Source organism: Nicotiana tabacum, chromosome 3 (assembly GCF_000715075.1).
Source record: "Nicotiana tabacum cultivar K326 chromosome 3, ASM71507v2, whole genome shotgun sequence".
Classification (NCBI taxonomy): domain Eukaryota; kingdom Viridiplantae; phylum Streptophyta; class Magnoliopsida; order Solanales; family Solanaceae; genus Nicotiana; species Nicotiana tabacum.
Genome location: NC_134082.1, coordinates 91,520,929 through 91,548,825, shown reverse-complemented (window position 1 = coordinate 91,548,825; position 27,897 = coordinate 91,520,929).

The following is a 27,897-nucleotide window of genomic DNA, read 5'->3' as shown; positions in this document are numbered from 1 at the left end:
AATTGAGAATTTTCCATCCAAATCAACTCCGAACTTCCCGAAATTCAATTTCGACTATGCGTACAAGTCGTAAAACATGAAGTGAAGCTACTCAAGACCTCAAACCACTGAACGACTCACTAGAGCTCAAAATGACTGGTCTGGTCGTTACATTCTCCCTCACTTAAACATGTGTTCGTCCTCAAACGTGCCAAGAACCATTTAGGAGTTTTTCCAAAATCACTGTTTGACACAACGTGTACCTGCCCGTTCCACCACAACCCATATGAGCACATCAGCTCAAGCCAGACTGAAGATCCTTCTTGTTACATTAGCCCCTAAGCCTTAGAACCAAATTCCAATATCCATAATTCTTTCCTAAGTCTGATGCTAACATACGAACACCGTATCAACCTCAACTCGCTGTACCAAAACATGATCATGCACCCTTGCTGATATCACACAAAAAACCCGCATAGTTCGTATGCCCATAATAACATCATCTAGCCATGGAAGCTGCAAATTCACTAACCCGATGCTCGTAGTATACCTCATAACACATATTAGCTCTGTCCCAACCCTCGCAATACTGCAATGATGAAAGAGATGTGTAGAATCTCATAACCACCCGCCGAATCAATAATTCATCGAATTCCTCCGCTTAAGAAGAATCCTTGCCTCATTCTAAACTGAATAGAGACATTTTCCCTCTAATATACCTTATATAAATCTGATTGCACTGATTTCAGGTCCAACGATCTCATCTAACCCAATACAAGTCACTCAGTCAATAAGCCACCTCAACTACCATCTAAAATCTCATACGACGCCATCAATGCTCCAACAAGCTACAACTCAAATATGACCAATAAGGAAAACAAACTCGGGTAAAGAACTACCCAGTCTGCATAACACTCAAATCAATTAGACAAAACACTATGAAGCTATCTTAAGGGTAAGCAAAAACACATACGAAATACGTAGAAGGAACCGTACTCAACATCTTATTGTTGCGTGTGCAACCCAATCTACACCGCATACCCGTAGTGGCGTGCTACCTGATCCACACATAGAAATCAATAAGAAAATATCCATCAAACCAAAATGCTCATACCCACGAAATGCCCAAATATAGACCACAATCAAAACCAAGTGCATAAATACAAATCCTGGGGAGACAGATAGCGCCATGCGCTACAAAATGCCAAGCACAACTAAGGTGCAATAAACAACCTGCATCTCAAGAACTATCTCGCTCATATAATACCACAAGCTACATAGTATATCAACACATGTGTGAATAATCAAGCCGTCTCACAACTCACATGGCATAAAAAAGTAGCACCTAAAATAGACTAAGGTAGGAATATCATCCACCACGCCCCAAAATTCATCCATAAGCAATGCTATAATGAATAAACATATCTGATCTAGTATAGAATAGACATTCACATAAGGCCTTCCCACATACCTCAAAGCTGATTCCGGTCATCCAAAAATAGGTCAATAACCTTCCAAAGATCCACAATGAACCAATCCTTGACACATAAAATCAACCGTCAAATCAAGAACAAACTTCCACAGTCCACAACCAAAAGAATTGAGTGCCTCTCAGACATAAGCTCTCCAGTCAGCGACAACACCAAAATCTTCATACCTGATTTCAATATCTAACACTTAAATGACTAACATGTCACACTTATATGATCATCCCATGATATATACTCCCCAAACCTTCCACACCAGCTAGTAAAATCTGCACATCCATGGCTACCAACCAAAATATTTCTTTAATGCAAATCATGATCCCACAATTCAGTACACAATGCTTCTTCCACCTTTCAAGCGACACTAAAATAGCGCTAGCATACTTTAAATGTACAAAATCTCTGCCGCTTCTTTGAGCTCATGACATCCTCGACAAAACTAAACCGCAATCTTGACTTTTTAAATCCAATTCCATGCCGCTCGCTGCACCTATCACGCTGTTACGCGAGAGTACAAGATTTTCATCATAACTCCCGAACCACCAGTATAATAAACACTTCATCGGCTAGAACCCCTTTCACTTAACACATTAATAAGAATAATTGCAACACGTAACCGAATTCTCATACCACAGAAAATGCAAACCTCAAGTCGTAGTCTAAACTGCCATAACTCTTCCGGGATCCATTTACACATAAAAAAACCATCAGAATCAAGTACCTCCAAATGAAACAAATTACGGTGGCTTTCAAACCCGTACGTACAACCACAAATCACCTGCATAGCTTAACGCACTGAAGGAACTGATCATTTCCACAACCATGCTAATTCAAACTATTACTAACTGACTATACTTATTCCCATTTACTCTTGACTTGCCTTTGGAATAATAGTCCTATTAAAACATATAATGGACCTCAAACAACACTCATCCCGAATGACCCAAATCACGAGACCATATCGTCTCAATACCCATAAGCCATCTCACACCTTCCTCGCGCACTCAATATTATCTCCAAGTAATACACCTGTTCTGAAAGACCTGCTACGAATCCGAAGTTGTTTCTCTAATATTGCATCGTATAACCGATGATAACATAGAAATTCCCCAAGTATTCTTCAAACTATATTTCAAAACCTAGTCCTCAACCACCTAACGAACCCAAAATCCTTAGACACCGCACTTTAATTCGTGAACCCACTAGAACTATTGTTGAGAGTCACTCACCCTGACCTGGTCCCGATTATATAAACTACTGGTGCTCTATTATAAAATGAACACTTCCAAAGAAACAATCGGATGAATTCTTTTCCTTGTACATTACATCCACAAGAAGGATAAACTCTAAGTCATCCCAGCATCTGCACATGAATCGATAGGGTGAAATGTAGCACACAAACATCAAATTCCTTGCCCGAAATACCCTTGATGTTTTCTTCCCTTGGTTCGCACCGTCACTCTGCGAAATTCCTCGCATTTTATTATTAAACTTTACATAATATAACTCGAAGTATCATCTCCAAACACACACTCGACCTCATGAACTCTACACCATCTTCTTCAAGTGATCCCATCTCACATTGTTGTACATACTTCATGTTGGATAGAAAATAAACTTCATTAGATTAAAAAAAAGTTCATTAAAGGACCTTTATTAGAAATTATGCAACTCTAACCCCTCACATGAGATAGCCCACATATGTAACCCCATATCAACGTCTTCCAATGACATTGTCCTGATTACATCCATCACGAAATCAGTTAATCCTCCTAAGCCCACACTCACCCCCCAGTCGAAGGTGCCCACTCATTACCGTCAACATCAAATGAAGGTCCAACTATGCATCCAAAACTAGAAATCAAAGCAAACGCTTTTCGTCTTATTCAAACCTCCGAAGCACAAAACCATCATCTCAAACAAAATATATAGACTTAGTCCCTTTTTTACCATGGCCATAATCGCGCCAAGCTTTCTGGAAGCATGTGTCTATCCTACCATGAAATCCATACGATACGCTAACATTCCCACTCTGAGTTAACCATCTTTCGAAGCAACCACTCGACCTCTAACAATTCAACCTCCGCGAGACACCTTCCACCATGTTCTTCCTCATTATTTGCTGCCCAAATACTTCCTCAAATCATAATTTATGTCTGTAGCATCTGAACTAATAAATTACTACCAATCTCAAGCCTCCTCGAATATCATCTTTCTTGAGCCATCAACATTAGAAACACTAATTCGACTTTGAAACCGCTACACACAGTCATCTAACAACCGCTTCATAGGAAACATTTCATCACACCCTACCCAAATGCAAAACAAAGAAGACCATAACACCGACGAGCCTTAATGCATTCCAAAAAGGACGTTAACTACCCACTAGTTTCACTAAGATTATTATTCAGAGACTTGTGTTAACTACCTGCTAGTTTCACTAAGATTATTATTAAGTCAAGTATTTTCGAGTTCAAAAAGTGTGATTACACTACACAATAATTATAACAAGTAACTCATTTATCAAGCAGCAAAATGGTTTTTATGTATTCAGTATAGACAAATATTCTAGGGTTGTGATCGATTTACCAATCCTATTGTGCGCTAGTTAACTCTCCCTTTTATACAATTTACTCATGGTTGCTAATTAATCGAACCATTGCTCTCGTAGCCTTCTCCTGAAGTACTACTCGCCTATTCAAAATAGATTAATGCCTATATTCCTATGAAATCAATCTATTGAGAACACATTAAGATTTTAATATGCAGTGGCAGAGCCATATTGAATCAAGGGGTGTCAAGCGACACCCCTTCGCCGGAAAATTACACTATATTGCTAGATAATTTTTTTTATTTTATGTATATTTACTATATATTGAGTCCCCTTAACTTTTCAATGTATCTAATTTTTTATATTTTGACACCCCTTGATGAAATTTCTGGCTCGGCTAATGACAATATGTATTTAAGCACGGTGACTAGGTATATTCCTATCGTAACCACAAATTTGCCCTCCCTCAGAGCTAAGATCATGCTCTCTTCAATTCTCCTCTAATCTAAACATGGCTTTCCCAAGCATATCATAGATAGTATATTCGAAACTCACCCGAGCCCTCGAGGCTCCAAACCAAACATGCACACAAGTCTAAAAATATCATACGAACTCGCTCGCGCGATCAAATACCAAAATAACGCCTAGAACTACGAACCGGATACCAAATCAACTGAGATTTTCAAGAAGACTTTAAAACTTCTATTTTCACAACCGAACGTCCGAATCAAATCAAATTAACTCTGTTTCTCACCAAATTTCACAAAAAATTCATAAATATAATAATGAATATGTACCTCACTGCGGAACCAAAATACGGACCTAGTATCGACAAGACCAAATATCAGACAATTCTTAAAATCATTAAACTTTCAAACTTTTAATTTTTCATCAAAATTCCATATCTCGAGCTAGGGACCTTGACATTCGATTCTGGGATACGCCAAGGTTCCAAGTTACGATATGGGCCTACCAGGACCGTCAAAACACGAATCCGGATCTATTTACTCAAAATATTGACCGAAGTCAATTCAAAATAATATTTAAGGCAACAATTTTTATTTTTATCAGTTTTTAATATAAAAGTTTTCCAGAAAGATGCATGGACATCGCACGCAAATCGAGAAAGGCTATAACATGCTTTTTAGGGCTTGGGTCACAGAATTAGGTTTCAAAACATGAGATGACCTATCAGGTCATCACAAATACTTTATCACGACCCCAGTTCGCCCTCCGTGAACTATCGTGACGACACCTAGTCTCTACAACTAGGTAAGCCTAACAATTTTGAAAAAAGGGAAAACAACATATAAAACAAATAAAAACTGCAGAATAAACATAGTGAAGGTTTAAAATGCCACTCGACATATACAATACTACTCTCAAACTAAAACAACTCCCAAAACCTGAAATCTGATGAAATCACAAGCTATGGATACTACATAGTGCTCTAACTCCAGAATGTCTAAATCAAAAAAATACAGAAGGGATATAACTACAAGAGATAATGGAGAGGGACTCCTCGGTATGCAGACGTGGCAGATATACCTCGAAGTCTTTGAAGGATCGCCTCGCCTCAAGGATGGTAGGGCTGAGCTGAAGAACCTGTATCTACACATGAAAACATGCGCAGAAAGGGCATGAGTACACCACAGCGGTACTCAGTAAGTGCCAAGCCTAACTTCGGCCGAGTAGTGACGAGGAGGGTCAGGGCCCTACTAATTATAGCTGAAAAACGAGGCAAAACAGTACAGAATACGATAATATAATTAAATACTACCAGTATGAAGTAACACCGGATAATAAGAATAACAACAAATACAACAGAGAAAAAAACATCACAGAAAAAATACATCTCAACACAGAGATAGCAACCGAGGATCTACCAGGATACTATCCAGTAGCCCCTAAATGTAAATATCCAGCAAACCGGGGATCTATTAAGATACCGTCCGGTATCCCCCAAATGTAAATGTCTAGTGGATCTCCCGGGTGTCGTCCCATAGTCTAACTCATAGTGCGCTGGGGATCTATCGAAAGCCCCATCCGTAGTCCCCAAATGTAAATATGCAGTACTGGGGGAATCTACCGGGCGTAGTCTCGTAGTTCCAATATAAATGTACAGGGGGATCTACCGGAATACAAATCCGTAGTCCCAAAGTAAACATGCAGGGGGATCTATCGGGATACCGTCCCATAGTCCCAAAGAAAACACACAACAGCAACACGAAGAATATTCAGTTCAATCCAAATTCCATACCAAGGTAAAACATGTATTTCTAACCTAGCATGCTGCACAGAATTTAAATAAAGCAGTTTGAGAAAGTAAAGCAATTAAGTCAATTAGACATGCTTTCCTAAGCTAACGATACGCTTAAATTGCAAGTAGTATAAACAAGGAAAAAACACAGTTATAGTTACTTAATGAAAACATGATTTTCAACAATTAGCACATGTACGCACTCGTCACCTCACGTACAAGGCATTTCATATATCAACAAATACCAAATCTTAAGGGGAGTTCCTCCACACAAGGTTAGGCAAGTCACTTACCTCGAATCGGCTCAAAACCAACCCAAAACCATATTCTTGCCACGAGTACTCGACTCCAAATGGCTCAAATCTATTCAATTCAATTTATAATGTATATATAACTTCAAGTAACTGATTCCACAAATAAATTCTAAACTAATACGCGAAATTAGGAAAAATGACCAAAATGCCCCCTTGGCCCACGTCTCGGAATCGGGTAAAAGTTATGGATTATGAACTCTCATTCACTCACGAGTCTAACCATACTAAAATTATCCAAATCCAATGTCAAATCCCCAATCAAAACTCGAAAATTAGGTCTAAGAACTTTTCCAAAATTTTACCCAATTTTCACCCCAAATCCAAAATTAGATGATAAATTCACGTTTAAATTAATGGGTTATAAGAAAAAAGGAGTTAAGAATCATTAACCAATCGATATCTCTAATCCCTCAAAATCTCGCTCAAATTCGAGCTCCCAAGCTTTAGTTTTGATAAAAATGGCTAAACCATCGACTTTGAAATTTTATATTCTGCACAAACGCGTTCTTCTTCGCGAACGCGATGCACAAAAATTCACTGGCCAGTCTTCCTCTTTCACAAATGCGAGGGTCCACTCGCGAACGTGTAGCTTACACTGGCGGACCCTATGCGAACGCGAGGACCATGTCACGAACGCGAAGACCAGAGGGTCCATACCTTCGCGAACACGGGACATCATCACGAACGCGAAGCACGATTCAGCTGCTTCACCCAGATGCTCTACGCGAACACGAGACCCTCTCGTGAACGCGATGAAGGTTTTCTTTACAACACAACAACAGAAAATCTGCAATCTTTCTAAGTCCAAAAATGACCCGTTAAGCATCTGAAATACACTCGAAGCTCCCTGGACCTCAACCAAACATGCCAACCAATCCTAAAACATCATTCAAACCTGTTCCAACCTTCGGAATGCTCCAAGCAACATCAAAACACCAAATTAACATCAGATTCAAGCCTAAGAACTCCAAAAACTCTCAAATCACGCTTTCAATCAAAACGTCTATCAAACCTCGTCCGAATGACCTGAAAGTTTGCAAGCATGCCACATTCAGCACTATAGAGCTACTCCAACTTCTGGAATTCCATTCCGACCCCGATGTCAAAATCTCACTATCAAACCGGAAACTTTAAAAATTCAACTTTCGGCATTTCAAGCCTAAATAAGCTACAGACCTCCAAACACAATCCGAACATGCCCCTAAGCCCGAAATCACCCAGCGGAACTAACGGAACCGACGTAATTCCATTCCGATAACGTCTTCACACTACCCCAACTACGGTCCAAACTCTAAAGCTTAAGCTCTCTTTTAGGGACTGTGTCCCAAAACACTCCTAAACTCAAAATCAAACATCCTGGCAAATCAAAATAGCAGAAACAAACATGGGAAAATCAGTTAATAGGGGATCGGGGAAAAGGAGGTAAGGCAAGCTCATAAGCAACCTCCCCAACACGCCACAATATCTCAAAAGGACCAATAAACCTCGGACTCAACTTCCCTTTCTTCCCGAATCTCATAACACCCTTCATAGGCTAAACCCGAAGCAGAACCCGCTCTCCAACTATATAGGAAACATCACGAACCTCCGGTCCATGTAGCTTTTCTATCTGGACTAGACTGTACAGAGTCTATCCTGAATCACCTTAACCATCTCTAAAGCATCCTGAACCAAGTTTGTGCCCAATAATCTAGCTCACCCTACTCAAACCAACCCACCGGGGATCTATATCGTCTACCATATAAAGCCTCGTACGGTGCCATCTGAATGCTAGACTGATAGCTATTGTTGTAGGCAAACTCCGCCAATGACAAGAACTGATCCCAAGACCCTACAAACTCAATCACACATGCACGGAGCATATCCTCAAGAATCTGAATAGTGCGCTCGGACTGTCTGTCCGTCTGAGGGTGAAATGCTATACTCAACTCCACCCGAGTACCCAACTCATGCTGAATCACTCTCCAGAACCGTGATGTGAAATAAGTACCTCTATCTAAAATGATGGAAATTGGAATACCATGCAGACGAACAATCTCCCGGATATAAATCTCCGCTAGACGCTCCAAAGAATAGGTAGTATACACAGGAATGAAGTGCGCGGACTTGGTCAGCCGATCCACAATCACTCAAATGGCATTAAACTTTCTCAAAGTCCGTGGGAGTCCAACTACGAAGTCCATGGTGATCCACTCCCACTTGCACTCTAGAATCTCTATCTACTGAAGCAACCCACACGGTCTCTGGCGCTCATACTTCACCTGCTGACAACACCGAGCTACAATCACAACTATATCTTTCTTTATCCGCCTCCACCAATAGTGTTACCTCAAATCCTGGTACATCTTAGCAACATTCGGAAGAATGGAATACCGCAAACTATGGGCCTCCTTTAAAATCAACTCCTGAAGCCCATCAACATTGGGTACACAAATCCGATCCTGTATCCTCAATAACCCATCATCACCAATAGTCACATCTCTGGCATCATCGTGCTGAACCTTGTCCTTGAGGACAAGCAAATGAGGGTCATCAAAGTGATGCTCTCTGATACGATCAAATAAGGAAGACCGAGAAATCACGCAAGCTAGAACCCGATTAGGCTACGAAAGATCCAATCTCACAAACTGGCTGGCTAAGGCCTGAACATCCATCACCATGGGCCTCTCTACTGCTGGTAAATAAGCTAAACTCCCTAAACTCTCCGCCTAGTGACTCAAAGCATCAGCCACCACATTGGCTTTGCCCGGAAGATACAAGATAGTGATATCATAGTCCTTCAGCAGCTCTAACCATCTCCTCTGGCGCAAATTAAGATCCTTCTATTTGAACAGATGCTGCAAACTCCGTGGATCAGTATAAATCTCACAAGGAACACCGTACAAATAATGACGCCAGATCTTCATGGCGTGAACAATAGCAGCTAACTCGAGGTCATGGATCAGATAATTCTTCTCATGCACCTTCAACTGTCTGGATGTGTAGGCAATCACCGTACCATCCTGCATCAATGCTGCTCTAAGGCCAATCCTCGAGGAATCACAATAGACAATATAAGACCCCGAACCTATAGGCGATATCAAAACTGGTCATAAGTGCTGCAATAGATGAATACCCCTTAACAAATCGACAGTAATAACCCGCCAAGCCAAGAAGACTGCGGATCTGTGTAGCTAAGGATGGTCTAGGTCAACTCTACACTGCTTCTACTTTCTTCGAATCCACCTGAATACCCTCACTCGATACCACATGACCTAAGAATGCCATAGAATCCAATGAAAAGTCACATTTTGAGAACTTTGCATATAACTTCTTTTCCCCTAAAGTCTGAAGCATTATCCTCAGGTGCTGCTCATGATCTTTCGGACTCCGGGAGTATACCATAATATCATCAATAAACACAATGACGAACGACTCAAGATATGGCCGGAACACACTGTGCATCAAATGCATAAAGGCTGCTGGGGCATTGGTCAACCCAAATGACATAACAAGGAACTCGTAATGACCATACCGAGTCCTGAAAGCAGTCTTCGGGATATCTGGCTCTCGAATCTTCAACTGATGGTAACCTGAACGCAAATCAATCTTAGAAAACACTCGTGCACCCTGTAGTTGGTCAAACAAATCATCAATACGAGGCAAAGGATAACGGTTCTTCACTGTAACTTTGTTCAACTGGCGATAATCAATGCACACATGCATAGAACCATTTTTTTTCTTCACAAATAAGATAGGAGCACCCCAAGGTGATACACTGGGCCTAATAAAACCCTTATCAAGCAATTCCTATAACTGATCCTTCAACTCTTTCAACTCAGGAGGGTCCATACGATACAGAGGAATAGAAATGGACTGAGTTCCCGACAACAGATCAATACCAAAATCAATATATCTATAGGGTGGCACGCCCGGAAGATCAGCTGGAAACACATCAGAAAAATTCCGTACTACTGGAACTGAATCAACTGTAGGGGTATCAATACTGACATCTCTCACATAATCTAGATACACGTCACACCCCTTCTCAACATACGATGAGCCTTAAGGAATGAAATAACTCTACCGGAAGTATGATCTAAGGTACCCCTCCACTCTACTCGCAGTTCACCTGGCATAGCCAGTGTCACGGTTTTGGCGTGACAATCAAGAATAGCATAATGGGGCGGCAACCAGTCCATGCTCAAGATAACATCAAAATCTACCATGCTGAGCAATAACAAATCGGCTCTAGTCTCAAAACCACTAAGAGCAACCACACAAGACTGATAAACGCGATCCACAACAAGAGAATCCCCTACAGGAGTAGAAACATAAACAGGGGAACTCAAAGAATCCCGAGATATACCAAAATACGGGGAAAAATAAGAAGACATATAAGAATAGGTGGAGCCTGGATCGAATAAAACCGATGCATCTCTATGACAAACTAGGACAATACATGTGATGATAGAATCAGAGGCGACAGCCTCGGCACAGGCAAAAAGGGCATAATATTTGGCTTGGCCTCCCCCTTTAGGGCAACCTCTAACTCCCCAACCTCCACCTCTAGCTGGCTGAGCAGGTGGGGTAGCAACTGGTGCTGTAACCATAGCCTTAGAACTCTGCGGGGCATGCTGTGGCTGAGAAGTATGTGGAGGTGCACTCCTCCCTAGTTTAGGGCAGTACCTCACCACATGGCGTGTGTCACCACACTCAAAAATCTGTGTCTGACGTGGCAGTGGCAATTGTGCGCTACGGGTACCTTGAGACCCCTGAACACCTGAAACACTGTGTGAAGCTGAGACGCAAACTAAGCCTGCTGACCCACAAAACCTCTACCATGCCATAATCTTCCTCCAAAATAAGGACCAGTGGGTCTCTCCTATATCTCCTTGCTTCCCTATACTCTCCTTCCTGACCTCGTTTGTCCTCTCTCTCCTGGACCCCACTCGCCCTCTACTCGGTAAGAGATCCTCACCACCCGCTGAACTGGGACCACAGGCTTTGTCGCCATAACACCTGGAACCTGACCAATGTGAACTCGCTGCTATGGAGTGGGGGCGACAGAAGTCTAGGTTCCTTCCCCGATCTGTGAAGTAGTTGGTACAACCTGAATCAATCCCGCTTGAATCAATGTACCAAACATGCTCAGGAACTGTGTTAAGGTCTGCTGAAGTGCTGGAGTAGTAGTAGAAGTAGGCGCCTGGCCTCCAGCTGGAACTGCTGGTGGTTCCTTTGTAGTAGCTCGCACGGGTGCTCTAGCTGCACCGCGTGCGCGTCCTCGGCCTCTAACCCAGCCCTGACTTCTGACGGCTCTCGCAGGGGGCGTGGGTGTCTGGTCACCTCCGGTAGCACGTATCCTCACCATCTATGAGAGACAGGAAAACAGAGGTTTAGGATTGTTATGTCAAAAATCTCGCACGATGGGGAAATCAAATGAAGTGGGATTTTCCTAACGGTTACATAGCCTCTCGTATGTAAGTACAAATGTCTCCGTACTGATCCGCGAGACTCTAATAAACCCTCTACTGATTCATGACTCCTATGAACCTAGAGCTCTGATACCAACTTGTCACGACCCCAGTTCGCCCTCAGTGAACTATGGTGACGACACCTAGTCTCTATGACTAGGTAAGCCTAACAATTTTGGAAAAAGGAAAAAAACCAGAAAAAATAAATAAAAACTACAGAATAAACATAGTAAAGATTCAAAATGCCACGCAGCATGTATAATACAACTCCCAAAATAAAACAACTCCCAAAACCTGGAATCTCATGAAATCATAAGCTATGGATACTACATAGTGCTCTAACTCCAGAATGTCTAAATCAAAAGAAATACAGAAGGGCTATAACTACAAGAGAGAATGGAAAGGGACTCCTCGGTCTGCGGACGCGGCAGATATACCTCAAAGTCTCTGAAGGATCGCCTCACCTCAAGGATGGTAGGGCTGAGCCAAAGAACCTGGATCTGTACATGAAAACATGCGCAGAAAGGGAATGAGTACACCTTAGCGGTATTTAGTAAGTGCCAAACCTAACCTCGGTCGAGTAGTGACGAGGAGGGTCAAGGCCTTACTGATTATAGCTGAAAAACGAGGCAAAACAGTACAAAATACGACAATATAATTAAATGCTAACAATGTGAAGTAATACCGAATAATAAGAATAACAACAAATAAAACAGAGAAAAAAATATCACAGAAAGAATACAGCTCAACACAGAGATAACAACCGAGGATCTACCAGGATATCGTCCTGTAGCCCCCAAATGTAAATATTCAGCAAACTGGGGATCTACCAGGATACCTTCATGCAGCCCCCAAATGTAAATGTCCAGTGGATCTCCCAGGTATCGTTCCATGGTCCAACTCATACTGCGCCGCCGGGGATTTACCGAAAACCCGATTCGTAGTCCCCAAATGTAAATACCCAATACTGGGGGAATCTACAGGGTGCAGTCCCATAATTCCAATATAAATGAGTAGGGGATCTACCAAAATACAAATCCGTAGTCCCAAAGTAAACATGCAGGGGGATCTACCGAGATACCGTCCCGTAGTCCCAAAGTAAACACACAGCATTAACTCGAAGAATATTCAGTTCAATCCAAATTCTATACCAAGGTAAAACAAGTATTTCTAACCTAGCATGCTGCACATAATTCAAATAAAGCAGTTTGAGCAAGTAAAGCAATTAAGTCAATTAGACATGCTTCCCTAAGCTAACGGTAGGCTTAAATTATAAGTAGTATAAACAGGAAAGAAAATACAGTTATAGTTACTTAATGAAAACAGGATTTTCAACAAATAGCACATGTACGCACTCGTCACCTCATGTACAAGGCATTTCATATATCAACAAATACCAAATCCTAAGGGGAGTTCCCCCTCCCCACAAGGTTAGGCAAGCCACTTACCTCGAACCGGCTTAAAACCAACCCGAAACCACGTTCTTGCCACGAGTACTCGACTCCAAATGACACAAATCTATTCAATTCAATTGCATAATGTAAATATAACTTCAAGTAACTGATTCCACAAATAAATTCTAAGCTAATATGCGAGATTAGGAAAAATGACCAAAACGCTCCTGGGCCCTCATCTCGGAATCGGGTAAAAATTACGGATTATGAACCATCATTCACTCACGAGTCTAACCCATACCAAAATTATCCAAATCCAATGTCAAATCCCCAATCAAAACTCGAAAATTAGGTCTAAGAACTTTTCTAAAAATTTTCCCAATTTCTCACCCCAAATCCAAAAATAGACGATGAATTCACGTTTAAATTAATGGGTAAAACAAAAAGGAGTTAAGAATCATTACCCAATCGATATCTCTGAAAATCCCTCAAAATCTCGCTCAAATCTGAGCTCCCAAGCTCTAGTTTTGATAAAAATGGCTAAACCCTCGACTTTGAAATTTTATATTCCGCCCAGATGCGTTCTTCTTCGCGAACGCGATGCACAAAAATCCACTGGCCAATCTTCCTCTTTCGCGAACGCGAGGGTCCACTCATGAATACGTAGTTTATACTGGCAGACCCTACGCGAACGCGAGGAGCATGTCGCGAACGCGAAGACCAAATGGTCCATACCTTCGCGAACGCGGGATATCATAGCGAATGAGAAGCACGATTCAACTGCTTCACCCAGATGCTCTACGCGAACGCGAGAACCTCATGTGAATGCGATGAAGGTTTTCTATGCAACACAACAGCAGAAAATCTGCAATCTTTCTAAGTCCAAAAATGACCTGTTAAGTATTTGAAACACACCCGAAGCCCCCGGGACCTCAACCAAACATGCCAACCAATCCTAAAACATCATTCAAACTTGTTCCAACCTTCGGAACGCTCAAAGCAACATCAAAACACCAAATTAACATCGGATTCAAGCCTAAGAACTCCAAAAACTCTCAAATCATATTTTCGATCAAAACGTCTATCAAACCTCGTCCGAATGACCTGAAAATTTGCAAGCACATCACATTCAGCACTACAGAGCTACACCAACTTCCAGAATTCTATTCCGACCCCAATGTCAAAATCTCACTATCGAACCAGAAACTTCAAAAATTCAACTTTTGGCATTTCAAGCCTAAATAAGCTACGGACCTCCAAAACACAATCTGAACATGCCCCTAAGCCCGAAATCACCCAGCGGAACTAACGGAACCGACGTAATTCCATTCTAAGGCCGTCTTCACACTGCCCCAACTACGGTCCAAACTCTAAAGCTTAAGCTCTCTTTTAGGGACTGTGTCCCAAAACATTCCTAAACTCAAAATCAAACATCCTAGCAAATCAAAATAGCAGAAACAAACATGGGAAAAGCAGTTAATAGGGGATCGAGGTGTTAATTTTTAAAATGACTGGCCAGGTCGTTACATCCTTCTACACTTAAACATTCGTTTGTCCTTGAATGAGCATAAAGACATACCTGAAGTAGTGAAAAGATGAGGGTAACGGCTGCACATATCCTGCTCGGTCTCCCAGGTCGCGTCCTCGACCGACTGACCCCGCCACTGAACCTTTACTGAATCAATGTTCTTTGACCTCAGCATCCAAACCTGCCTGCCTAATATCGCCACTGGCTCCTCAACATAAGATAGATCCTTGTTCAACTGGACTGAATTGAAATCCAACACGTGCGACAGATCACCGTGATACTTCCGGAGCATCGAAGCATGAAATACCCGATGAACTCCTGCCAAGCTAAGAGGCAAGGCAAGCTCATAAGAAACCTCCCCAACACGCCGCAATATCTCAAAAGGACCAATAAACCTCAGACTCAACTTCCCTTTCTTCCCGAATCTCAAAACACCCTTCATAGGCTAAACCCGAAGCAGAACCCGCTCTCCAACTATATAGGAAACATCACGAACTTCCGCTCCGTGTAGCTCTTCTATCTGGACAAGACTGTACAAAGTCTATCCCGAATCACCTTAACCATCCCCAAAGCATCCTGAACCAAGTCTGTGCCCAATAATCTAGCTCACCCTACTCAAACCAACCCACCGGGGATCTACACCGTCAACCATATAAAGCCTCGTATGGTGCCATCTGAATGCTAGACTGATAGCTGTTGTTGTAGGCAAACTCCACCAATGACAAGAACTGATCCCAAGACCCTCCAAACTCAATCACACACCCACGGAGCATATCCTCAAAAATCTGAATAGTGCGCTCGGACTGTCCGTCCGTCTGAGGGTGAAATGCTATACTCAACTCTACCCGAGTACCCAACTCATGTTGAACGACCCTCTAGAACCATGATGTGAACTGAGTACCTCTATCTGAAATGATGGACATTGGAATACCATGCAGACGAACAATCTCCCGGAGATAAATCTCCATCGGTCGCTCTGAATAATAGGTAGTACACACAGGAATGAAGTGTGCGGACTTGGTCAACCGATCCACAATTACTCAAATAGCATCAAACTTTCTCAAAGTCCGTGGGAGTCCAACTACGAAGTCCATGATGATCCACTCCCACTTCCACTCTAGAATCTCTATCTACTGAAGCAACCCACACGGTCTCTGGTGCTCATGCTTCACCTGCTGACAACACCGAGTTACAAACCCAACTATATCTTTCTTTATCCGCCTCCACCAATAGTGCTGCCTTAAATCCTAATACATCTTCGCAGCACCCGGATGAATGGAATACCGCAAACTATGGGCCTCCTCTAAAATCAACTCTTGAAGCCTATCAACATTGCATACACAAATCCGACCCTGCATCCTCAATAACCCATCATCACCAATAGTCACATCTCTGGCATCACCGTGCCGAACCTTGTCCTTGAGGACAAGCAAATGAGGGTCATCAAACTGATGCTCTCTGATACGATCAAATAAGGAAGACCGAGAAATCACGCAAGCTAGAACCCGATTAGGCTACGAAAGATCCAATCTCACAAATTCGCTGGCTAAGGCCTGAACATCCATCACCATGGGCCTCTCTACTGCTGGTAAATAAGCTAAACTCCCTAAACTCTCCGCCTAGTGACTCAAAGCATCGGCCACCACATTGGCTTTGCCCGGAAGATACAAGATAGTGATATCATAGTCCTTCAGCAGCTCTAACCATCTCCTCTGGCGCAAATTAAGATCCTTCTATTTGAACAGATGCTGCAAACTCCGTGGATCAGTATAAATCTCACAAGGAACACCGTACAAATAATGACGCCAGATCTTCATGGCGTGAACAATAGCAGCTAACTCGAGGTCATGGATCAGATAATTCTTCTCATGCACCTTCAACTGTCTGGATGTGTAGGCAATCACCGTACCATCCTGCATCAATGCTGCTCTAAGGCCAATCCTCGAGGAATCACAATAGACAATATAAGACCCCGAACCTATAGGCGATATCAAAACTGGTCATAAGTGCTGCAATAGATGAATACCCCTTAACAAATCGACAGTAATAACCCGCCAAGCCAAGAAGACTGCGGATCTGTGTAGCTAAGGATGGTCTAGGTCAACTCTACACTGCTTCTACTTTCTTCGAATCCACCTGAATACCCTCACTCAATACCACATGACCTAAGAATGCCATAGAATCCAACCAAAAGTCACATTTTGAGAACTTTGCATATAACTTCTTTTCCCCCAAAGTCTGAAGCACTATCCTCAGGTGCTGCTCATAATCTTTCGGACTCCGGGAGTATACCATAACATCATCAATAAAGACAATGATGAACGAGTCAATATATGGCCGGAACACACTGTGCATCAAATGCATAAAGGCTTCTAGGGCATTGGTAAACCCAAATGACATAACAAGGAACTCGCAATGACCATACCGAGTCCTGAAAGCAGTCTTCGGGATTTCTGGCTCCCGAATCTTCAATTGATGGTAACCTGAACGCAAATCAATCTTAGAAAACACTCGTGCTCCCTGTAGTTGGTCAAATAAATCATCAATACGAGGCAAAGGATAACGGTTCTTCACTGTAACTTTGTTCAACTGGCGATAATCAATGCACACACGCATAGAACCATCTTTTTTCTTCACAAATAAGACAGGAGCACCCCAAAGTGATACACTAGGCCTAATAAAACCCTTATCAAGCAATTCCTATAACTGATCCTTCAACTCCTTCAACTCAGGAGGGTCCATACGATACAAAGGAATAGAAATGGACTGAGTTCCCGACAACAGATCAATACCAAAATCAATATATCTATAGGGTGGCACGCCCGGAAGATCAGCTGGAAACACATCAGAAAAATTCCGTACTACTGGAACTGAATCAACTGTAGGGGTATCAATACAGACATCTCTCACATAAGCTAGATACACGTCACACCCCTTCTCAACATACGCTGAGCCTTAAGGAATGAAATAACTCTACCGGAAGTATGATCTAAGGTACCCCTCCACTCTACTCGCAGTACACCTGGCATAGCCAGTGTCAAGGTTTTGGCGTGACAATCAAGAATAGCATAATGGGGCGACAACCAGTCCATGCCCAAGATAACATCAAAATCTACCATGCTGAACAATAATAAATCGACTCTAGTCTCAAAACCACTAAGAGCAACCACACACGACCGATAAATGCGGTCCACAATAAGAGAATCCCCTACAGGAGTAGAAACATAAACAGGGGAACTCAAAGAATCCCGAGATACACCAAAATATTGGGAAAAATAAGAAGACATATAAGAATAGGTGGAGCCTGGATCGAATAAAACCGATGCATCTCTATAACAAACTAGGACAATACATGTGATGACAGAATCAGAGGCGACAGCCTCGACACGGGCAAGAAGGGCATAATATTTGGCTTGGCCTCCCCCTTTAGGGTGACCTCTACCTCCCCAACCTCCACCTCTAGCTGGCTGAGCAGGTGGGGTAGCAACTGGTGCTGTAACCATAGCTTGGGAACTTTGCGGGGCACGCTGTGGCTGAGAAGTCTATGGAGGTGCACACCTCCTAAGTCTGGGGAAATACCTCACCATATGGCGTGTGCACCACACTCAAAACAAGCTCTGGGAGGAGTGGGAACTGTGCGGTACGGGTACCTTGAGACCCCTAAACACCTGAAACACTGTGTGAAGCTGAGACGTAAACTGAGCCTGCTGACCCACAAAACCTCTACCATGCCATAATCTTCCTCCAAAATAAGAACCAGTGGGTCTCTCCGGTATCTCCTTGCTTCCCTATACTCTCCTTCCTGACCTCGTTTGTCCTCTCTCTCCTGGACCCCACCCGCCCTCTACTCGGTAAGAGATCCTCACCATCCACTGAACTGGGACCACAAGCTGTGTCGCCATGACACCTGGAACCTAACCAATGTGAACTCGCTGCTATGGAGTGGGGGCGGCAGAAGTCTGGGTCCCTTCCCCGATCTGTGAAATAGTTGGTACAACCTGAATCAATCCCGCTTGAATCAATGTACCAAACATGCTCAGGAACTGTGTTAAGGTCTGCTGAAGTGCTGGAGTAGTAGTAGAAGTAGGCACCTGGCCTCCAGATAGAACTGCTGGTGGCTCCTTTGTAGTAGCTCGCACGGGTGCTCTAGCTGCACCGCATGCGCGTCCTCGACCTCTACCCCAGCCCTGACTTTTGATGGCTCTCGCAGGGGGCGCGGGTGTCTGGTCACCTCCGGTAGCACATATCCTCACCATCTATGAGAGAGTGGAAGACAGAGGTTTAGGATTGTGATGTCAAAAATCTCGCACGACGGGGAAATCAAATGAAGTGGGATTTTCCTAACGGTTACATAGCCTCTCGTAGGTAAGTACAAATGTCTCTGTACCGATCCGCGAGACTCTAATAAACCCGCTTGTGATTCATGACTCCAGTTCGCCCTCCGTGAACTATTGTGACAGCACCTAGTCTCTATGACTAGGTAAGCCTAACAATTTTGGAAAAAGGAAAAAAACCAGATAAAATAAATAAAAACTACGGAATTAACATAATGAAGGTTCAAAATGTCGCGCGACATATACAATACAACTATCAATCTAAAACAACTCCCAAAACCTGGAATCTCATGAAATCATAAGCTATGGATACTACATAGTGCTCTAACTCCAGAATGTCTAAATCAAAAGAAATACAGAAGGGCTGTAACTACAAGAGAGAATAGAGAGGGACTCCTCGGTCTGCAGACGCGGCAAATATACCTCAAAGTCTATGAAGGATCGCCTCATCTCAAGGATGGTAGGGCTGAGCCAAAGAACCTGGATTTGCACATGAAAAACATGCACAGAAAGGGAATGAGTACACCACAGCGGTACTTAGTAAGTGACAAACCTAACCTCGGTCGAGTAGTGACGAGGAGGGTCAAGGCCTTACTGATTATAGCTGAAAAACGAGGTAAAACAGTACAAAATACGACAATATAATTAAATGCTAACAATGTGAAGTAACACCGAATAATAAGAATAACAACAAATAAAACAGAGAAAAAGATATCACGGAAAGAATATAGCTCAACACAGAGATAGCAACCGAGGATCTACCAGGATATCGTCCTGTAGCCCCCAAATGTAAATATCCAGCAAACTAGGGATCTACCAGGATACCTTCATGTAGCCCCCAAATGTAAATGTCCAGTGGTTCTCCCGGGTATCGTTCCATGGTTCAACTCATAGTGCGCCGCCGGGGATTTACCGGAAACCCGATCCGTAGTCCCCAAATGTAAATACTCAATACTGGGGGAATCTACCGTGTGCAGTCCCATAATTCCAATATAAATGAGCAGGGGATCTACCATAATACAAATCCGAAGTCCCAAAGTAAACATGCAGGGGGATCTACCGAGATACCGTCCCGTAGTCCCAAAGTAAACACACAGCATTAACTCGAAGAATATTCAGTTCAATCCAAATTCTATACCAAGGTAAAACAAGTATTTCTAACCTAGCATGCTGCACATAATTCAAATAAAGCAGTTTGAGCAAGTAAAGCAATTAAGTCAATTAGACATGCTTCCCTAAGCTAACGGTAGGCTTAAATTATAAGTAGTATAAACAGGAAAGAAAACGCAGTTATGGTTACTTAATGAAAATAGGATTTTCAACAAATAGCACATGTACGCACTCGTCACGTCATGTTCAAGGCATTTCATATATCAACAAATACCAAATCCTAAGGGGAGTTCCCCCCCCCACAAGGTTAGGCAAGCCACTTACCTTGAACCTACTCAAAACCAACCCGAAACCACGTTCTTGCCACGAGTACTCGACTCCAAATGTCACAAATCTATTCAATTCAATTGCATAATGTAAATATAACTTCAAGTAACTGATTCCACAAATAAATTCTAAGCTAATACGCGAGATTAGGAAAAATGACCAAAACGCCCCTGGGCCCACATCTCGGAATCGGGTGAAAATTACGGATTATGAACCATCATTCACTCACGAGTCTAACCCATACCAAAATTATCCAAATTCAATGTCAAATCCCCAATCAAAACTCGAAAATTAGGTCTAAGAACTTTTTCAATTTTTTCCCAATTTCTCACCCCAAATCCAAAAATAGACAATGAATTCACGTTTAAATTAATGGGTAAAGCAAAAAGGAGTTAAGAATCATTACCCAATCGATATCTCTAAAAATCCCTCAAAATCTCGCTCAAATCTGAGCTCCCAAGCTCTAGTTTTGATAAAAATGGCTAAACCCTCGACTTTGAAATTTTATACTCCGCCCAGATGCGTTCTTCTTCGCGAACGCGATGCACAAAAATCCACTGGCCAATCTTCCTCTTTCACGAATACGAAGGTCTACTCACGAATGCGTAGCTTACACTGGCGGACCCTACGCGAACGCGAGGACTATGTCGTGAACGCGAAGACCAAATGGTCCATACCTTCGCGAACGCAGGACATCATCGCGAATGAGAAACACGATTCAACTACTTCACCCAGATGCTCTACGCGAACGCGAGACCCTCTCGTGAATGCGATGAAGGTTTTCTCTGCAACACAACAACAGAAAATCTGCAATCTTTCTAAGTCAAAAAATGACCCGTTAAGTATCTGAAACACACCCGAAGCCCTCGGGACCTCAACCAAACATGCCAACCAATCCTAAAACATCATTCAAACTTGTTTCAACCTTCAGAATGCTCAAAACAACACCAAAATACCAAATTAAGATCGAATTCAAGCCTAAGAACTCCAAAAACTCTCAAATCATGCTTTCGATCAAAAAGTCTATCAAACCTCGTCCAAATGGCCTGAAATTAAAAGAACGTCACATTCAACACTACGGAGCTACTCTAACTTCCGGAATTCCATTCTGACTCGGATATCAAAATCCCATTATCAAAGCGAAAACTTCAAAAATTTAACTTTCGACATTTCAAGCTTAAATAAGCTACGGACCTCCTAAACACAATCTGCCCCTAAGCCCGAAATCACCCAACGGAGCTAACGGAACCGACAGACTTCCATTTCGAGGATGTCTTCACACTACCTTGACTACGCTCCAAATTCTAAAGCTTAAGCTCTCTTTTAGGGACTAAGTGTCCCAAAACACTCTGAAACTCAAAACCAAACATCCCGACAAATCAAAATAGCAGAAACAAACACGGGAAAAGCAGTTAATAGGGGATCGGGGCATTAATTCTTAAAATGATCAGCCATATCGTTACAACTTTTCTAAAGAAGGAAGTAAAGAAAAATATTTTTGGATTTTTTAAAAATTGTGGGCCGGAACCGATGAGTTTTGCCAACGTATTTCACATCCGGTGAGAATGAAACCCGCATAGTCTGGTCAGTGTTGACACATCAAGAAAAACACGACTTTTGAAAATATTGGCTTATTTTGAAATGACTTTTCTTTTTTCCTTTTTGGTTTTCAAAACTTTGACAAAGTTTCAGGGTTTTCAAATACATAGATTTTTATGAACTGGGTAAATTTTCTATCTCTTGTTCCACTCTTGATTTTCTTTCCCTATTGTAGAATCCAGTCAACATGCAAGCCAAAACAAACATATGCACAAGTAGCATGTAAAAATGCATCAAGATGGTCTTTTATATTGGGTACAGTTGTTCTAGACGGACCCAACCCCTATGTTGAGTTCCCAAAGTCAAATGCACGTGATGCAAACAAAAGTTCCTACTAGGGATCCGACATTAGGCTATATTATTCTAGGTTTAAATCCGGAGGGGGAGTGGGGGATGTTGTGCTAGACCTGGCTTACCCGAGTGAAAAACTTAAGTCGGGAGGGAGGGGGTAGCGTACCGAGAATACAGAAGCTTCACCGGCTTTGTAACTTGTCCGATTCTCGTTCTAAATTTAGGGGTATGACTGTAACAGAAAATAATCCATGCAAAGCACACGCTTCCCAGAAGATTTAGATGACTCGGAAAGAAGAATAGTATCGTAAGAGTTTTATATACAGTTTACAGAATATCAAAGCAGTAAATGAGCGGTAATTAGCACATTATATCCAAACATGTAATATATCAGATAATAAACAAAAGCCAAGTATAACAGTTATTCTAAGTTGGAATTCTGAACCCAGAACCAGAGATTCTAGGTTCTTTTTGCGAGAGTTGTCACACCTCCTTTCCGAGGAATAGGGAGTTTTTTTTTCAATTAAGATGACATTATTCGAAATAGGATTATTTATTTAATTAGAGTCGCCACTTGGGATAGTTATTGTGGTGTCACAAGTCACTGGTTTATTTTAAAATCTCAAATCGAGGAAAATTAACTATATTTATGATCCGCGGACATAGAAGACCGGGTAAGAAATTTTGTTAACCCAGGAGAAAGTGTGAGGCACAATTGATTAAGCTAGTAGAGTTATTGCTGTTGGGTAGTGAAATGGGTAATCATTTGAGGTAACTATATTTGGACCTAACAAGCGGTTGTCAGACAACTGCCACACTACTATTTTATTAATAATATTGAATTACATGTTTGGTGCATGACTAAGGCCACTCATGAACAACAATGACCTAATGAGTTTCAGAGTCCATTTGGCTCTTTAAGTTAATTTAAGAGCAAGATTCATTTGTAGCCACTCGCTGCAAATTTATATCATTTGGTAGAGACAAATTTCAAATACATTTAGTAGCCTAAAAGATATTAGAATGGTCAGCCCAAATTAAACCAACCCCACCGCATCTACCTTTCCTTTTCCACCATATATCAGACATTCACATAAAAAGCTCCACCGTTGTCCTGCCGCTATTGCACCGCTGCCGCTACCGCCATGGCACCGCTATCATCTTCACACACTGCTGTCATTGCATCGCCCTACCCACATCCCAAAAACGATAAATCATCAAAAAAAGACTCAAGCACACATGGACCAGCCTCATCCACCCCAATTTCACCACCAAACCTAAAGAATTAAGGACTAAAAGAGAGGGGAGGAAAAGAGTGAGAAGAAGAAAAACAAAAGGCAGTATAAAGTATAAATAGAAAAATTGAATTTAAGGAAATAAGATTTAAAGAGAAAAAGAAAGAAAGATTGAGAGTATTTATGAGAGAAAAATTATACACTTTATATACGGAAGATATATTAATTATTTACTTTATATACAATTAAAATTTTATGTGCACTGCATATATACATTATATACTATTTTATATACACAATAATATGAACATTGAATTTGTATGAAAGTGTATATGCATTATATAAGTGTAGATACACCTTTCATATAAATGTGCATACATAATATATACACATTATATACAATATTCTCTGCACTCAATGTAGCCACTGTAACCTTTCACGCCTAGTTTTGTATAATATGTATACAATAAATGTATAGATACTATTATATATTTTATATACGAAATATATACAAAATTATATGAACATGGAATTTGTATAAAAAATGTAAATGTATTATATAAGTGTAGATACACCTTTTATATAAATGTGCATACATAATATATACACATTATATACAATATTCTCAACACTCATTGTAATGACCCGGCTGGTCGTTCCAAGATTTATAGCCCCGTTTCCCTATTTCTACTTCGCTATGTGTTTTCAGTTGTTTTTTGTGTATCGTGTTGGTAGGTTCGGGTCCGAAGTAGTTTTGGAGTGAAATGAGAAACTTAGTCTCTTATCTAGAAAGCTAAGTTGGAAAAACCAACCAGAAGTTGACTTATGAGTAAACAAATTTGGATTTGGATTTTTATGGTTTGGTTAGCTCCGTTGGGTGACTTTAGAATTAGGAGTGCGTCCGAAATGTAATTTGAAGGTCTGTGGTAGAATTAGGCTTATTGGCGAAAGTTGAAAATTTGGCGATTTTGGTTGGCAGTGGAAAATTAGGTATCGGGGCCGGAATAGAATTTCGAAAGTTGGGATAGGTTCATAGTGTCATTTATGACGTGTTTGCAAAATTTGAGGTCATTCGGACGTGGTCTGGTAAGTTTCGGCGTCGTTGGCGAATTTTGGAAGTTTATAAGTTCTTAGGCTTGAATCCGAGGTTGATTTGGTATTTTAGTGTTGTTTTGGATGTTGCGAAGGTTCGACTAAGTTCATGTATGGATATATGACTTGTTGGTACTATTGGTTGAGGTCCCAAGGGCCTCGAATGTGTTTCAGGTGATTAATAAATTAGATTTGTGAAGTTTGAAGTGCTGTTTTGCTGGTGTTTGAAGTTCTGGTGTTTTTCCCGCACCTGCGTATGGGGAGCCGTAGGTGCGATGGTCACAGATGCGGAAGTATTATCCCGGATGCGGAATTGGCCAACTGGGGCATTTAGCACAGGTGCGGAGGTATTGTTGCACATGCGAGCCCGCAGGTGCGAGGGGGAGCTGCAGATGCGGAAATGGGCGGATAAGTGAAACCCGCAGGTGCGCTCTTAGGACTATATCAAGTGCGAGGATGGGGACCACAGGTGCAAGACTTCCGGGCAAAAACTATAAAAACCATACTTCGCGAATTTCAGCCCATTCTTCACCATTGTTGTCCGGTTATTTAGCTTTAGGCAGAGAATTTCAAGAGGGAATCAGGAGATATCAGTGAGGTAAGTTACTTGGGCTCTATTATGTGTGTTTATGATGATTTTCCACTGTTTAGTCATGAAATTAGTAGGGATTTAGGGTGAAGTTGAAGGGGTTAGGGTTTGGGTATTGGAGAGTTTGTGGTGAGGATTTGAGGGACGAAATGGAGTCAGATTTTGAAGAATTTGATATGGTTAGACTCAGGAGTGAACAAGCTTTCTAGATTTGCAGTTTTTATCGGGTTTCGAGACGTGGGCCCCAAAATCGGGTTTTAGGCTATTTCATATTTTTGGCCTATTTTGTAGTTTTTCGTATGGAATTTGTTTCTTTAGCTTATGTTGATAGTATTATTCTGGTTATGGATAGATTTAGAGCTTTTGGAGACCGAGTCAAAGGACGAGGGCATCTAATTTTGGTATGGAATTGTTTTGCTCTTTGAAGAACTCACGACCAGCCACTCTCTAAAACGCACACATGAATTCATTTGAAGAAACTCACGTTAAGCCTTTAGAAACTCACATTTAAGTCTTTAGAAACTCATAATAAGATGGCTTCTCACGTTTAGAAACTCACTGTAAGATGACATCTCATGTTTAAGCCTTTAGAAACTCAAAGTAAGATGGCATGTAACATCTTACTAATTGTAAAAAGTCTTTAGCGGGTGTGGTCCACTTAGTAGATGAGTAAGACCACTTAATCCTCTAAATTTTCCGCCTATGTAAGACTTAATAGTCACTTTAAAATTGATAGGGAATGCTGCCACATTTTTGGGGGGTTAAGCCATCAAAAATCTTTAATTATCCAAAGATTTTAATTTATCCCCCGCTAAAAAATATTAATTACCTAATTACCCGCATAACTAAGAATTATCTCAAATTACTTAAAATACTACTCACTTCTAGTACACTTTACATACCCTACTATCGTGGTCGTGGGGTACTTTGTATGGCATTAGTCCATAAATGCCAGGTGTCGTAGCTCGGATCATATTTTATCCTAAATTGCCAAACTTTGACAAAGTTTATTTTCTTCGATTTGCTTACCCTCTCACCTTTACGAATTTACTTATCACTTGTTTGAAATAACATAATATTTATCATCCCAAAATAATCTCATTCTCGAACTTATGTTACTTAACTTACAACGAAACTTTAACGTACGAAAAATGCGGGATGCAACATCTCATTTCCGAACTTTTATCAATTTACTCATGGCGTACTTCCGCGTACGAAAATATGGGGTGTAACAAGGTGATATCCATGCTAGGTGACGAGCGTGTGGGTGTACGCCACGAGGGATTGAGACTTGGTCCGTCCCGTGAGGCTATGAGGCCTAATAGCCATTATCTGTGTTTATGTGTTTACATGTCTGTTAAACTTGACTGCCTTCATGTTAGAGATCATGCTCAGGCTTTATTCATGCTCACATTAGTTGTACTCAGTCATATAAATTCTTGTACATGGTTACCTCAGTCTCTATTATTCTTGTTGATACACTGTAATACTTGATTTGGACTGTTCTCCTTTAATTGTTGAAAATTGTGAGGCTAGAGAGGTACATGATTGAGTGAGGATGAGGGCCTGTTGTGAGATATTTTATTATTGCATGTGAGTTGTCCTTGCGGATCCAGATTGTACTATAGCACGTGAGTTGTCCATGCAGAGCTAGTTATGATATAATAGCACGTGAGTTGTCCGTGCAACATGAGAGTGGTCCGTGCAGATTAGCCCTTGGGCTGTAGGAGCCCCTCCGGAGTCTCAAAACCTAAGTGAACGCAGGTACCTATTGAGCGTGTGTATTGAGGGATGAGGGATTGAGTGACATGTGCTGTGAGGTTTCATCTATTTTTGCTGTTACTACATTTATCTGCTAATTGCCTTGTAGTAATTGTTGATTCGTGAAATTTACCTTTTACTCCTGTTTATTCTTAATTGTGAAAAGTAATAACTAGATTGTTCTGCTTAGCTCGTCATTACTACTCAGTTCTTTAGTTATTTCTGTTACTTGCTGAGTCGGTTTTACTCATACTACACCCTGCACTTTATGTGCAGATCCAGGTGAGTTATGGCACGATGATGGTTGAGTTCAGGCCAGCTTATCTTCGGAGACTGCAAGGTAGCTGCTAGCGTCCACAGTACCTTGTTACTCCTTCTATCCTCTATTTCTCTTTTGGGTTGTATTGATAGTTAGGCAGTTTATATATCTTAGTTTATGGATGTAGATGCTCATGACTTAGTGATACCCCAATGTTTGGAGCTCGTTTCCATATTTCTATACCTATTATTAGAGTTTAACTTGGTTTATATATAGAAATTTAAATATTGAAAGCGTTTTTATTATATTCTTATAATTAAATTTGTAGTAATAT